The sequence below is a fragment of the Trematomus bernacchii genome, unplaced genomic scaffold, assembly GCF_902827165.1.
Source record: "Trematomus bernacchii unplaced genomic scaffold, fTreBer1.1, whole genome shotgun sequence".
In the NCBI taxonomy this organism is placed as follows: Eukaryota; Metazoa; Chordata; class Actinopteri; order Perciformes; family Nototheniidae; genus Trematomus; species Trematomus bernacchii.
The window spans coordinates 1,625,838-1,641,235 of record NW_022987778.1 but is presented as its reverse complement, the minus strand read 5'-3'; the positions used below and the strand labels follow the sequence as shown (position 1 = coordinate 1,641,235).

Here is a 15,398-nt window from a genome sequence, read left to right as displayed (position 1 = left end):
TTTTCCTTCACATTGAATCAGCAATCAGAAATTATGCAAATCAAATCAACTTTCAATCAATCTTTGAGCTCCTTGAGTTGAAAAAGCAAACAGAAAACCTGCACAGAACACTGCACTGAATCATTCAAGGTAAGGCTAAACAGCATACGGCCTGTTAGGGAGTGTCTTTCGTTAGCTGTCTCTCCAGATGTCTTTCCTTTTCCTTAGCAGCTCTTCCAAGGCCATTGGGCTTGGAGATGAAGCTTAGTTTTCTTTTTATGCAACTGTGTACTACTTCTACTCCACTACAATTCAGAGGTAAAGGTGTACTTTGACTCCACTACATGTATTTCCCTTTAGTTACTTTACAGATCTGGATGAATGATGTGAAATATAATCAAGTGTTAAATCAGACTGTAGTTCCACCTGGAGTAAATTCACAAGCTACCTGCAAGCTACCCTGCAGTATACACAGTCATTCAAACTAGCTGCACCTTTACCAGCTTTGAGAGCATTTTAATGATCAATCATTATAAAACATATCATATATATTATTCTGAAATGGAGCCTCAGTGACCTTTGAGATATAACCCTCTTTCAATCCCAAGAAAACATTACTCCTCAAAGACACATTCACCTCCGACAGACTTTCACTTGTGGACTATTATCCTGTGGATGAACTCAAGAAACACTATCTCCGCCTACAAGGCCTTCCCCTTCCCTCATTTCCAAAGTGCAACCTCTCCTACTAATAGGTGCAGATAACTTTCACCTCATTAGCCCAACCAAAAGAGTCTCTTTGGGTCCACAGGGGGCACCAATAGCCCTCCAGCTAGGTTCAAATAAAAGATCTCACTCCTCACCCATCAGTGCATCCACGGGAACGCTCCTTCATACCTCAAGGAACTACTCTCCTCACAAACCTCCACACGCAACCTCCATTCTACAACAAACCATCTGCTTCCCCCCCCAGCACCAAACTCCGCACCATGGGGGGGCTTTCTGTTCACCTGTGGAATTCCCTCCCAGACAAACTGAGGACTCCACAGACCACTGACTCCTTTAAGAAGGGCCTAAAAACCTTTGTTTTTTTAAAGCCTTTTATTAAACTTTATAAAAAAAAAAAAAGAAGTATATGATATATGTAGCACTTTGAGATGACTTTTAGCAATGAAAGGTGCTTTACAAATAAAATGCATTATTATTATTCTTATTCTTATCATTAGGTTGGACACTCCAAGGGCCCCCCCTATTCAGGAGCCATCGGATGCCCCCCAGAGTCTCTTCACTCCAACTGGAACCCCCGATGCCGAACTCAGTCGTCAGGTGGAAAAAACTATGGCAGATAGGTGTCCTCCCCTTTCAGAAAGAGCAAGGCATCACCAGATCCAAGCGCCCCTCCAGTCCAGTGGACCCCCTTCCAGCAGCTCATTGACCGGCTCCTGCGTCCCACTCTCAGTATGCAGATATGACTACATTGTTCAAAGTGAGATGTTGGGGCAGGTAAAGGTGGGGCTCCAAGCTGACCTGAAGAAGAGTGAGTTGGGGTATCTGGGGTCGATGGAGTCTCCTCTTTGGTGCCGGGATGGGTGGGAGGTGGTGGTAGGTAGCAGCAGGAGTATGTGCAACACATCTTTCTTCTTAAGAAAAGCTTTAAGTACAATTGATTGTTTTTGTTCATTTAATATTGAGGAGAGCCAACAGGAAGTCTCTCATCAGCTGCAGCCTTCTTCTTTATTTTCCAAAATGCCTCCACGCTCCTCTTTACGTCTCAAACTCGCCCTGTGATGAATAAACTGAGAACAAATAAAACCTGAGCTTACAGATTTGTCTGGAACACCAGAAAAACGTGTTGAAACCTCAATAAATAAACTTCACACGGTACGACCTCTCACCTTTCTGTGTGTCTTCACTTCCTGTCACCTGAGAGGAGAAGGAGAGAGAGAGAGAGAATGCTGATGATAATAAAACAAAGAGAAACAGCCAGAATGATGAAGAGAGAAACAAGAGTGTTGTTTTCCTCTGAGGTCACGCTCCATTAAAGAGTTTACTATCTTGATGAATGGAGGATATGATTTCAGTACTCACAGGTCTTCTGGATCGTGGCTCTGATCATCTTAAATTCTCTGATCCTGTAGAGACGAACACAATCCAACAGTTTGAGATCCAGTTTAAAATAAGTGTTTGTTCTTTGGGTCAGCTTCAGAGTCCTGATCTCATGCTTTACATCCCATCATATCTTCTCTGCAAACACTACGACTGCCACAGCTCTCAGCTGCATGACAGGAAGTAACCAGTCATTGGTCTAGAACAGGGGGGTCCAAACTTTTTTCACCGAGGGCCACATACAGAAAAATATATAAAGGTCTGGGCCGCTCTCTAGAGGCATGTTGCCTCATAAGTTAAGTTATAAGTCAGGAAACTCAATCAAATGAAGGTAAAGGATGCTTGTTACTTGAGGATGCTTTAAGAAACAAAACAGCTCACAGCTCTCCAGAGGGTTTACTTTATTCTGTTAGCAGCTCATTCCTTTAAACAGGAGCTTCAGATTGATTATAATTACAGGAAATATGAAGGGTTTATTTCACGCTTGTTATAACAATAAGTTATTGGGCTTTTTTCTTATCAAGTTAGATTTGTTAGGAAATGTTTTCAGCTTTAATTGACTGAATTTATTTTAAAGGTGGGATTATTAACACATGAATACTACTGTGTAATATACGTGTACATATATATTTAAGAAGTACAATACAAGACAAGCAGAAGTTTCCTTTGTGGGCCATATTCCATTATACTTTCAGAATTTGCTGAGGGCCGATTCCGAGGGCCGCATTTGGCCCCCGGGCCGCAGTTTGGACACCCCTGGGCTAGAAACTAAAAACATCCCATAAGAACAGACTACCTTTCGCACTCTTCTGTAAAACCCCATATGTCTGTTAGAGAGTTGATTACTAAAGTGTGGCTTTGCATGTTCAGCTGGCCTTCTATAGTTGATGGAAGAATGAAAGAGCCTGCAGTCAGTGGGTAACATCACTGATCTGTTTCCCCAGTGAGAGAAACACCTCCCTGTGGTTCATACAATACTGCTGAACCAGCAGAGACCCCTTACTGACCTGAGAGTCTCCAGTCTGCAGTCTGGACTCTCCAGAAGATCTCTCAGCAGCTTCTCTGAATCCTGCAGAGCGTTGAAACTCAGGTCCAGCTCTCTCAGATGGATGTTGGACTTCAGAGCTGAGGCCAGAGCAGAACAGCTGATCTCTGACAAACTGCAGTTAATCAGTCTGAATAAAGAAAACATGATGAGGATACAAATCAGTTTATAATCAGATGTGTTATTCAACATTGAAATGAATGGGAACAGAAACATATCTTCTTCAGAAAGTCAACTTTATCCTGTAAAACTAATATTACTTCAGATGAACTTTATTCAGACGTTATCATTTACTAAAAATTAAAAACATAGATTTACTTTTTACAACTAACATCTATTAAAGTTCCTTTAAGAATCAGTCAACATTTATCTCTGCAGTTCTTACTTTAGTACCTACAAATGAAAGTATGAATAAAAGAACATTTACAACTTTATAGATGTAAGTTAATTATGTAGAAGAATCAGGTTGAATAACTAATGAACATGAGATCTCCAGCAGTAACAGAGAGTCAGTGAACTGACTTGAGAGTCTTCAGTCTGCAGTCTGGACTCTCCAGAAGAACTCTCAGCAGCTCCACATGTGAATCCTGCAGCTTGTTGACACTCAGGTACAGACCTCTCAGATGAGAGTGGTTGGACTTCAGAGCTGAGATCAGAGCAGAACAGCTGATCTCTGACAACCAGCAGCCCCACAGTCTGAATAAAGAAAACATGATGTAACTTTAGAAAACAAAGTTCCTGTTTGAAATAACTCCAGGTTTAATAATCTGTTCAGAGTTAAACAGTGTTTTAAAGGTCTCCTATTATGCTATTTTTAGGCATATATTATGGGTCTCAGATATACACAAATATATAAAAACATGTCTATGATGTGTTTTGCTCAAAATACCAAACAGATCATGCATTTTAGAAATCCCTCATGTCCCTCTGTTCCAGCTGTTAGAGAAACGCAGGTTCGGGTCCTTAGCTTGAAAAAAAAAAAAAGGAGGTGGAGCTAATGCCTGATCAGAATTCTACCAGCAGAAACTCAGCTAAATGCTGCCGTGATGAAACTCCATATCATGTTCCAAACCACATCAAGGATTATCTCTGAAACAGTATGGAGCTCAAACTCTTTCTCTCTCTCTCAGGTTTACCATAAGGTGAGTTCCTTCTTATTTCCTGCTTCTTCACACATGCTCTCTCCAGTACAGGTTAGCTCTGAGTGTTAGCATGCTAATGTGAACACAGACCATATTACTTCCAGAACACGTCTCATTGTTTCTGACAGCAACGTTTCTGATTGGCCCGTTGGTGTAAAGCCCGCCCACAATTTAGTAATGCCGTCATGACGCAGCAAATCTGGATCAGCTCCGTTGTTCCCCCGTTTTTAGAGATGTGGGTACGGAGGGAAAGAGAGAGGGGTTTGTTTCCTGACACTTTGTGAGTCTCCTGACACAACGGGGACACATAGGGACACACCGGGGACACATAGGGACACACCGGGGACACATGGTGATGTAGAAAAGACATCAGAAAGTGTATTTTGCATGATAGGAGACCTTTAATCTCAGAGATGATGTAGAAACAATCCATTGATAATCTGGAACTTTAACTTTGATCCGATGTTTAACAACTCCTTCATCTCCCTCACAGCTCATCAGTACTGACAGCATCTCCACTGACTCATGGAGCACAGAGTGAGTCTGTGGAAGCTCAAACTCTCTCCCTCACACATTCACCTTCTCTTTGTTACTCTGATCAATATTCAGTCATTAGCAAAAGTGGAAAAAAAACTTTAATATATTTTTTTTCAAATTCAGAAAATGATAAGCACAAACAGATGAAGTTCAGTCAGTGAACTGACCTGAGAGTCTCCAGTCTGCAGTTTGGACTCTTTAGTCCAGAACTCAGCTCCACTCCTGAATCCTCCAGAGGGTTGAAACTCAGGTCCAGATCTCTCAGATGAGAGGGGTCAGACTTCAGAGCTGAGGCCACGACTTCACAGTGAGCCTCTGAGAGTCCACAGTCAGTCAGTCTATAATAACACATATATTACAACATGTGTTAAAAAAAAAGAGGAAACATAATGACCTCAAGCATTTGATGAAAAACATATTTGACAAATGTTCTGATTGAGATTTGCTGTTAGTCCATTTTAATAATATATGATAATAGAGTGTAATGTGTTGTCAGTGTGATCTGATCACAGGTCTGTGCTCCTGCTGTCACTGACTGTTACCATAGAAACAGAAATTAAATAAATCACTTGACAATATTAGAGATGTACATATTTAAATGTTAATTAATATTTAGATGTGAATGATGGATGTTTTGGCTTCTCTGAGCATCTGGAAATGTATTGTGCACACAAACACAGTTAACAAACCAATAAAGTTTCAATATTTTAAACTTGATACCATCAGATGTTCTCACTATATGAGTTATATGACATAACTCTGGTATTGGTGGGATATGATATAGATCTTATTTTAAACTCTAACACATTGTGATAAAAACGTGTGTGTGTTTAATGATAAAGAAACTACTAGAAAGTAGTCCTTCATGTGTTTGACATGTCGCCTCCATCACTCAATATGAAGAGAGAAACGCTTCAGTTTAACTATTATTATAAATAAATAGAAGAACAGTCTTGGTTTATTTTGCTCTCAGTATTTAAACAGCAGAAATGTTATAGTGTTTATTTGAATAATTAAACTTCTGATCCACATTAGTTTATAAAGTTAATCACATCTGGACTTACTTGAACTTCCTGCAGTTCCTCACAGCTGGAATCAGTCTCCGTTTCCCCTCCTGTGATGTTTTGTACTTCTCCAGGTCCAACTCATCCAGAACCTCCTCTGACATCTGCAGCATGTAGGCCAGAGCAGAGCAGTGGATATCAGAGAGTTCCTTCTCTGATCTGTTCTCTGACTTCAGGAACTCTGTGATCTCCTGATGTACTGAGTGGTCCTTCATCTCTGTCAGACAGTGGAAGATGTTGATCATCCTGTCAGGAGAGGAAGAACTGCTCATCTTCTTCAGGTTGCTGATGGCTCTCTGGATTACTTCTGGACGGTTGTCTGTGCGACCCAGCAGGCCTCCTAACAGTCTCTGGTTGGACTCCAGAGAGAGGCCGTGGAGAAAGCGGACAAACAGGTCCAGATGGCCATTTTCACTTCTGAGGGATTTCGCCATGGCTCCCTTTAGGAAGACAGGCAGGGATGGGTAATCCTGATCTGTGTTTTTACTGTTCTCATAGGGCCAGTCTCCCTGCAGGAAGTCCTTCAGTACCTCTGTGTTCCTGTTGGTGTAACAGTGCAGCATGTAGACTGCAGCCAGAAACTCCTGAATGCTCAGATGAACAAAGCAGTAGACTGTTTTCTGGAAGATCACTCTCTCTCTTTTGAAGATCTGTGTACAAACTCCTGAGTGCACCAAGGCCTCGGTGACATCAAGACCACAGCGCTGCAGGTCTTCTTGGTAGAACATGATGTCTCCTTTCTCCAGATGTTCAAACGCCAGCCTCCCCAGCTTCAGAAGAACCTTCCTGTCAGCCTCCGTCAGCTGCTGTGGACTCGTCTCATGTCCCTCTTCATACTTCTGCTTCTTCCTCTGTGTCTGGACCAGCAGGAAGTGTGAGTACATGTCAGTGAGGGTCTGGGGCAGCTCTCCTCTCTGGTCTGTAGTCAACATGTGGTCCAGAACTGCAGCAGTGATCCAGCAGAAGACTGGGATCAGACACATGATGTGGAGGCTCCTGGAGCTCTTGATGTGAGAGATGATTCTGCTGGACAGGTCTTCATCACTCCATCTCCTCCTGAAGTACTCCTCCTTCTGGGCGTCAGTGAAGCCTCGTACTTCTGTTACCCTGTCCACACACTCAGGAGGGATCTGATTGGCCGCTGCAGGTCTGGAAGTTATCCAGACGAGAGCCGAGGGAAGCAGCTTCCCCCTGATGAGGTTTGTCAGCAGCACGTTGACTGAGGACTTCTGTGAGACATCAGACACAACCTCATTGTTTCTGAAGTCCAGAGAAAGTCTGCTTTCATCCAGGCCGTCAAAGATGAGCAGCACTTTGCAGACAGCCAGCTGCTCTGCTGTGACCTTCTGTAAGGTTGGATGGAAAACATGGAGCAGCCTGAGAAGACTGTACTGCTCACCTTTGATCAGGTTCAGCTCCCTGAAGGAGAGCGGGATCACCAGACTGACATCTTGGTTTCCCAAACCCTCGGCCCAGTCCAGAGTGAACTTCTGCACTGAGAAGGTTTTTCCAACTCCAGCGACTCCGTTGGTCAGGACCGCTCTGATGAGAGTCTGTTGGTCAGGTAAGGCTTTAAAGATGTCCTGGCACTTGATTGGAGTGTCATGGAGGGTCTCTTTCTTGGAGACTGTCTCCAGCTGCCTCACCTCATGTTGGGTATTAACCTCTTCACTCCTGCCTTGTGTGATGTAGAGCTCAGTGAAGATGCTGTTGAGGAGGGTTTCACTTTCATCAGTTCCTTCAGTCACACGTTCACATCTCCTCCTCAGACTGAGCCTATGTTCATCTAAAACCTCCTGCAGACCACTCTCTGCTGAAAGAGAAGGAAACAGGAGAGAATCACAAAATGCTTTTGAGAATATAACAATAAAACTAATAAAAACAGACTGAGTTTAAATGTTTTATAAACATTTTAATGTCTATGCTCTTCAACAGAATACCTAATAAAAAAAAAAAAAAGAACCAGGAAGAGGAATAAGACGCTGCATGAGTTCGGCCTCTTACCTCGTACAGAGCTGGTCTGACTGGCTGTCTGCAGGCCAGCTCTGGTTCTGGATCTTTTCCCACACTGGGGACAGCAGAGGTCTCCTGATGGAGGTCTCTGCTCCCAGTATGAGGTGATGCACTGTCTGCAGAACCAGTGTCCACAGCTGGTAGAGACTGGATCCTTCAGGACGTCCTGACACAGAGCACAGCTGGACAGCTGCTCCTCCACAGGAACATAACTCTTCCTCTTCCCTCTGTGGAGAGGAACACATCCTTTATAGCACTTTACTTCAGAGGGGCTGATTCTCACCAAAGGTACAACAAGGTGGCAAATTCTAGTTTGATATTTAAAAAAAGGTCTATATAATATACCCTTGTGATCAGGTATAGCTTACAATTCACATGATCATAAAACCAAAGAGCATCCTGTCTGGATTCATCCCCCAGAGGAGCACATGTTCCCTGTATCTACACACACAGCTGTATTAACCTGGTACACTATAAACCCAACTTGCAGAGAATCTGCTGTGAATTAATAGCAATAAACATATGGAAAGGATGCCTAAATAAAAACAGAATGATACTGATGTGTAAAAAGCCTGAGTTAATGCTTTGTCAGGTCTGTCTCCAACACAACGAGCATAATATTTGTTTTCCTTTTTTTTCTGAAGAGATGGGTTTGATTAAAGCTAGGCTAACATTAGCTGCTCCATCAACACTCGCAGGGTGAGGTTCAAGGTCTCCCTTGAAAAAGAGATCGTTGATCTCAATGGGATTTTTTAACCTGGTTAAATAAAGGCTACAAACAAACAAACAACACTCAGAGTAACTTCATGAAGTCATAAGTACAGCAGTGAGTATATTGTTAGCACCATAGACAGTCTCTGGTTTAAACAGGAACATGAATAACCCTGATTTAATATGAGCTGCTGTCGAGCTCTGTTCTCCTCTCTGATTCCCCTCAGACCGTCAGAGACCCCAGGAGCACAATCTCAACACTGACAGGTTTTTGTAATAGAGCGTCACAAACTTTACACTCAAGTTGAAATGTGTCACGCTGCACGAATACGCAGGTGACATGAATTTAACATCTTCACTTCCTTCGTGTTGCCAGGCACGGATCTGGGTCTTCGTATTGACTCTACATGTGATTTCACAAAACTCTGTTTTATCTGCTAATGCTAAACACAACCAGCTCACCAGGTCATCACTATTATTAATAAACATCTTAAAAAGACATATCATAGACATGCCCAAGTTGTTAAATAATGTTTTGGACAATATATATCGTTTTTAAATCAGTATTTATCAATATTGTTGCTATTTAAAACCATTTTATACACAGATACAATGATAATATAATTGCATATTGAAATATCCTTAGATAATATTAGCTTACTCTGCTGCGTTTTCCCTTTACAAACTGCTCACATGATTTCATTAAAGAACAGTTTCATATATTAGATTACATCAAAACTGGATCCTCTTCAGGGGCCTCATTTATAACGCCTTGCGTAGGATTCACGTGGGAAGGTTGCTTACGTAGTACAAAGCAAAAAAATAGGTATAGAAATGTTCCGACATTTTCCGATTCACAAAACATTGCGTACCGGCGAGGGAAGTGCGTACCGGCACTTCCCTTTATAAATCACAATCGACTCGAAATGCGGCGCAGCTTTTGCGGGCTTCTCGTAACGCCCATATTTGCCTATAAATAGTCAAAGAAACGCCCATTCATTCATTCATTCAGACTGACTGCATGAAGAAGATCACAGGAAATGACGACAGCACAGCTAAAAAAAGACATCTCACACCGTGTCAGATTTTGGTTATTGTGGGGAGGTCGAGATAAATCATAATGTTTGGTGGATGCAGTTTGAACCAGAGTAGCAGCATGGAGGTCGGATCGTCACCAAAATAAATAAATAAGTGGTCCGAAAAAAGTTAATGACAAAAAAAATACACATAACCTTCCTCAGGCAGTGTGTTTGTCCCGGGGACAGGAGACACCCCCTTGATGAGAAACTGTAAGAAATGATGGGGGAATCCCTCCGGAGTGTAGTCATGACGACTGGATCTGAATTATTTTGTTGTATTTGGTGGTTTGTGTTCCAGCTGTCGATCAGCAACTATATATCCATAATCCACCAGTTAAAGGAAATACAACTAATGTGTTGTGTTGTATTAGCTGTACAATTTACCACATATGGTGTTCTTAGTTTCCATACCTCCTGTGTTTTACGAGCGACTTATCAAGTCTTGGCAAACGGCATAAAACACGATTAAACATGATAGTATATAAAACCATGCTCGTATCTACAACCTATAGAAATGCAAAACGGCGTCAGTTTAGATGTAGTTCTGTCCCCCTGCTTACCGCATCATTTATGAGAAAACATTTCATAACATTAACACAACATATTCGAGGTGGTTTTAAATAACATATCCGTATTTATTTATTTCTCCAAGTTATGTTTTTGTGTGCACTGAGGAGTCTCAAACAGGCGTTTGTTTAATCATTTTAAGATTGGCTTTAATCAATGTTTGCAAATGAATTCTTCATATTTGATAAATGAGAGGTAACATTTTATTTATGGTATTATTTCCACATATTTCTCTCCATTCTTCCTTCTGCCAACGGTGTCGCAGTTTCTCGTCTCTCCCGTTGTTGTGCTTAGTGCGTACGCATGGGTTAGAGTTTGCGTGGAGGACCGCACATTTTCCCGTTAAGTTAGTATTTTATAAAATCGCAAACATTGCGTAGAAACTGGCGTACGCCATTTTTTGAGCATATATCCCTTTATAAATGAGGCCCCTGGTCAGTTTACAGGAGAAACTCTTACTTTGTGTCTGAGGGTCCAGGTTCATTACTGAAGTATATAGGTTCCTCTTTAGACCAGTCACTCTTCAGAGACCACATGGAGACCGTAGACCCTGCTCTCTGTCTGTGGAAACAACACATGTTTAAACATCATTAGTTCATTTAAAGAGCAGCTTTTGATCTATGACTGTTCACCTTATGAAAGATCTTTAGAGTTGTTGAGTCGTGATTGTGGGTTTCTGTTGTTCAAATTCATTCGAGTGTGAAACGTTTTACATATTTGCATTTTATTTGCTTAATTTAACACAAAGTCCAACATGTAGAGTGTGAGGATGATTTCACTAGTAGATTATTTACTATCTCTGATGATGACAAGAAGCAAGAGTTCAATTCAACTTTGTTAATGTACTCTACTGGGTTTCATTAAACAGTTTAGATGATCAGATGCCAACAAACTGAGGCCTAGGCTCCACGGGAACAAAAACAGGTTGAATCCACATATTTCTCTTGCGTATAGCCCTTTAAGCTCGACGACGCCGTAACGGAAACGTAGAAACAGACCCTGCAAACGACAACGGGTCCAAAGGTGGATAGATCTGGGAACGGAGTGCTCTGGGGGGTCCAACGGGGCCGTGGAGTCGCCTATACGGTCATCCGTTTCTGATAATGACGACGCAATAGCCCCGCCTCTCCCCGCCTCTGCTGCTCACCCCCGCAAAAGTACACTGCACACTGAATTCAGATTATTTATCTTTATCTCGATATGGACATAAACGCGAGTGAAGTCTAATCTGACAGGACGGAGACACGCAGCTCCTCCCGCTGTGATGCAGCTGAGCAAAACACACACTTCAAGTCAGATCATCACCCTTAGCTATTTTAATTACCTCTCAAACTACCTAAACTAGTTATAAATATGTTTATTTTTACTGTCGAGTCATCATTACTGGATCAGCTGCTGCATGAGACAGACACTGACGCTGTGAGAAGAGAGGAAAAAGAGACAGGCTCTGTGTATTTTATTATCATATATCATTATATCGTCGTTATTCATTTGTTTTAAAGCTCAATAAATAACAAAGAAGACCTTTGACCGGCACTTTTATAATTTTGTCCGGAAGATTTAAACTTTAACACACGTTGACCGGCGAAAAAACTCTGCCCGGATCCCTCGGCCCCCCACCGCGGAGAATAAACAGAAGTGCAGCCATGACAACCATTCTTCTTCGCTGCTTTTGTGGAGGAAGTTGCTGCTTTTGTGGAGGAAGTTACAGCGCCACGTACAGGTTCGGCATATGTACTGCAGCTTTTCCAGCGGTTGGATGTAAACGGAGCCGTCTCGTGGAGCTTGACACAATCCGGTGTATATTGCGTGTGGGCGGAAGGTTTTTTGCGGTTGCGTTTGCGTTACTCCGATGCGTTTTGCCGTTTTTGTTCCCGTGGAGCCTAGGCCTGAATCCTCTTCAGGTCAGTTTACAGTAGAAACTCTTACTTTGTGTCTGAGGGTCCAGGTTCATTACTGAAGTCTGGAGGAAGCCACTCCATAGACCCGTCACTCTTCAGAGACAGACTGCTGGAGACTGAAGATTTGTCCTCTTCCTCTTCTTTTACATCACTCATCTTCTCCAGTCTGAGAGATGAGATAAAACACACACACACACACACACACACACACACACACACACACACACACACACACACACACACACACACACACACACACACACACACACACACACACACACACACACACACACACACACACACACACACACACACACACACACACACACACACACACACACACACACACACACACACACACACACACACACACACACACACACACACACACACACACACACACACACACTCTCTCTTTGACTGCGCTGGGCTGTCACATGTAACTCTGATGAATCAGAAAACAGGAAATAATAAAAGTGTACAACACTTGCAGAAGTCTCATTGGACTCTAGGACGCAGATTGTTAACCAATAAGTTATTTTCTGACATCCAGTTTGACAGAGTAAATAATAGGCTTGTTTGAGACAAGCGAGACCTGCGCAATTGCGATCAACATCTTGCTAGTGTGTTGCATGATGGTTAGTCATTTTGTCCGACTTGCTCTGGAGGCTCGCCTACATGAGACGTTGAAATCTCGCGGGACAAAGACGCCCGCAGACTGGAGAGCGAGGCGCGGCGGCGCAGTTTCTCTCCACGGGCTGCGGAAGCGAAATGCTTGATGGGAAACGACTCGCTGGTATCGGTGGGTTTTACCCCGTGCTGGAGATGAAACTCTCCATTGGCTCGGCAAAAGTTTTATGTTGTTTTGTGTCAGTTTTACGTCGCCACTTCCATTCACATTTTTCATCATTGTTCCACAATGTTTATCATCATGAAATTAATATCTATATATTTTATACTATACTTGCACTGCTTACCGTTTTCATACTTTATATATCTTAGCATATTCATACCCCTCACTGTTTATTCATCATTAAATTCATTCTATATTTTATTCTGTAGATTGTGTACATTACTTTTCACTTTACTGCTTTATGCACTCCTGGTTAGAAGCTAAACTGCATTTCGTTGTCTCAGTACCTGTAATCTGTGCAATAACAATAAAGTTTAATCTAATCTTGAGCAGGAACAAATGTATTTACTTAGTACATATCTGACATTAACGATTTAACACATTTGTGCATGAAGAGAGAAACTTGCTCTGTCATAGGCCTACTGGGTCAGGCTACAAGGAAGTGGAGAGGAAAATATCACAAACAGAATACTACAGGATTGCTGGGAATATACAAAGTTCCAGGGGCGTGGGTTTGGCTGGACGAGTAAGGAGAGAACGAGGACATATGGAGTGGAGACCATAAAGTTTGCCAAAGCAAGCCCATTTAGCAGTGTTCCCCCATGGTTTTCCCCAGAAGCTAATATAGATGTGAGTATCATAGAAAGGAAAAAAGAGTGGCAAATAAATGAAGTGGGAATTAAAACGAGTATGTACCTGAACGAAAAGTATTACAATTACCTCAAAATGTATACAGATGGATCTAAGAAGCAAGAATGCGTGGGGATAGGCGTGTATATACCAGAATTCAAAATATCAATCTCAAAACGAATGTCACATAACTTATCAGTTTATACAGCAGAAATACTCTCAGCTATTATTGGGCTACAATAGGTTGAAGAGACCTGATAGGGTGGTGATATGCACAGACTCACTATCTGCTTTGGAAAGCATACAGTTGACAATAACTGTTAGAGAAGATTTAATTATTGAACTTAACCATTGCTTACTGAGACTTCAGAGAAGGGGAATAGATGTGCAGTTATGCTGGGTGCCTGCACATGAGGGGGTTCAAGGGAATGAGCATGCTGATAAATTAGCAAAAGATGCGTTACAGAAGGAAATAGCAATACCAGTTTCACTTGGAAAAGGAGAAGGAAAAGCAATAATTAAGAAGAAGGGTATGGAAATATGGCAGAAAAGGTGGGAGGAAGATCAGAAAGGGAGGAGATACCACAAGTAACAGAAATCAGTCATAATAAAGATCTATACAGAAAGGAACAGACGGGAGGAGATCATCATCACTATAACTCAGATTGGATCATACAGGATTAAACGGCACAATGTTTATAATGGTAAAAAGCGAAGTTGAAGAATGCAGGGGGTGTGGAGTGAAAGAAAATGTGGAACACATCGTATTACACTGCAACATGTACAAAACAGAGAGGGAAAAACTAAGAGACAGGGTCAGAGAGGCAGGAAGGGAGTGGAGCCTGATGGGGACACTGGGGACAGAAGGTGAGGGGGTAAGAGCTACCAGGAAGGCCATTCTTAAATATTTGAATAAAACAGGATTGATTGGAAGAATTTAAAACAACGTAAATACATGGTATAATTCCACAAGTGGTGATAGGATGATATGGTGATACACACTCTTGTACAGTAGGTGGCGGTATGCACCTTAAAGTTGTTTGCAATCCGCCAAAAACCGAGAGAAGAAGAAGAAGCCGACTCCGAGCTGTCCGACTTCAGGCGAGCTTTTTGAGACCTCCCCCGGCTGCAATCGGCTATTCTCGTCTACTTTCAAACAAGCCTTATGAATGTGTTAAAAAGCAGATCCTGGTGTTAACACTCACCCTGTTCTTCTCCTCCTGTCGAGCTGTAAAATGGCGTCTGGCAGTCTGACTTCCTACTTTCAACTTCCCTCCCTGTCTGCAGCTCCTCCCTCTGATTCATAACCAGCCTCACCAGCTGAAGTAGTTCACACACTAGCCTCATCTCAATACCCCTCCTCGACTCCTCCTTTCCCTCACTCGCGTCCCTTCCTTACGTCTCCGTACAGTAAGATGCGAGCGAGTGTCACTACCATAGACTGTATATATAAAGGGTCACTACGTTCTTATTATACATCCATGGTCAAGTCCCGGAGGAGGTGAAGAGAGGAGTCGAGGAGGGGTATTGGGATGAGGCTAGGGACTTTGTTCAGTGAGAAAGAAAAAGACATGCAGCTAAAAACAAGCTCCACAAAGTTATCAAAAGGACACAACATCCACACATCAGCGTCTATAGGATATAATTCAATCTGCTTTATATAACAAATAATGAACAGCGACTTAAATAAAAACACAAGGCTAAATTTAACTAATTTACAAGATGTGCCAAAATCAGGGCTGAAATAGAGATTTCTCCTCTAGCAAGTGTT

General features: G+C 42.2%; 1 pseudogene; it reads right to left on the bottom strand.

The window, feature by feature from the left end:
* Positions 1-3,100: 3,100 nt before the first annotated feature.
* Positions 3,101-14,832, bottom strand: LOC117497268 (annotated as a pseudogene).
* Positions 14,833-15,398: the final 566 nt, after the last annotated feature.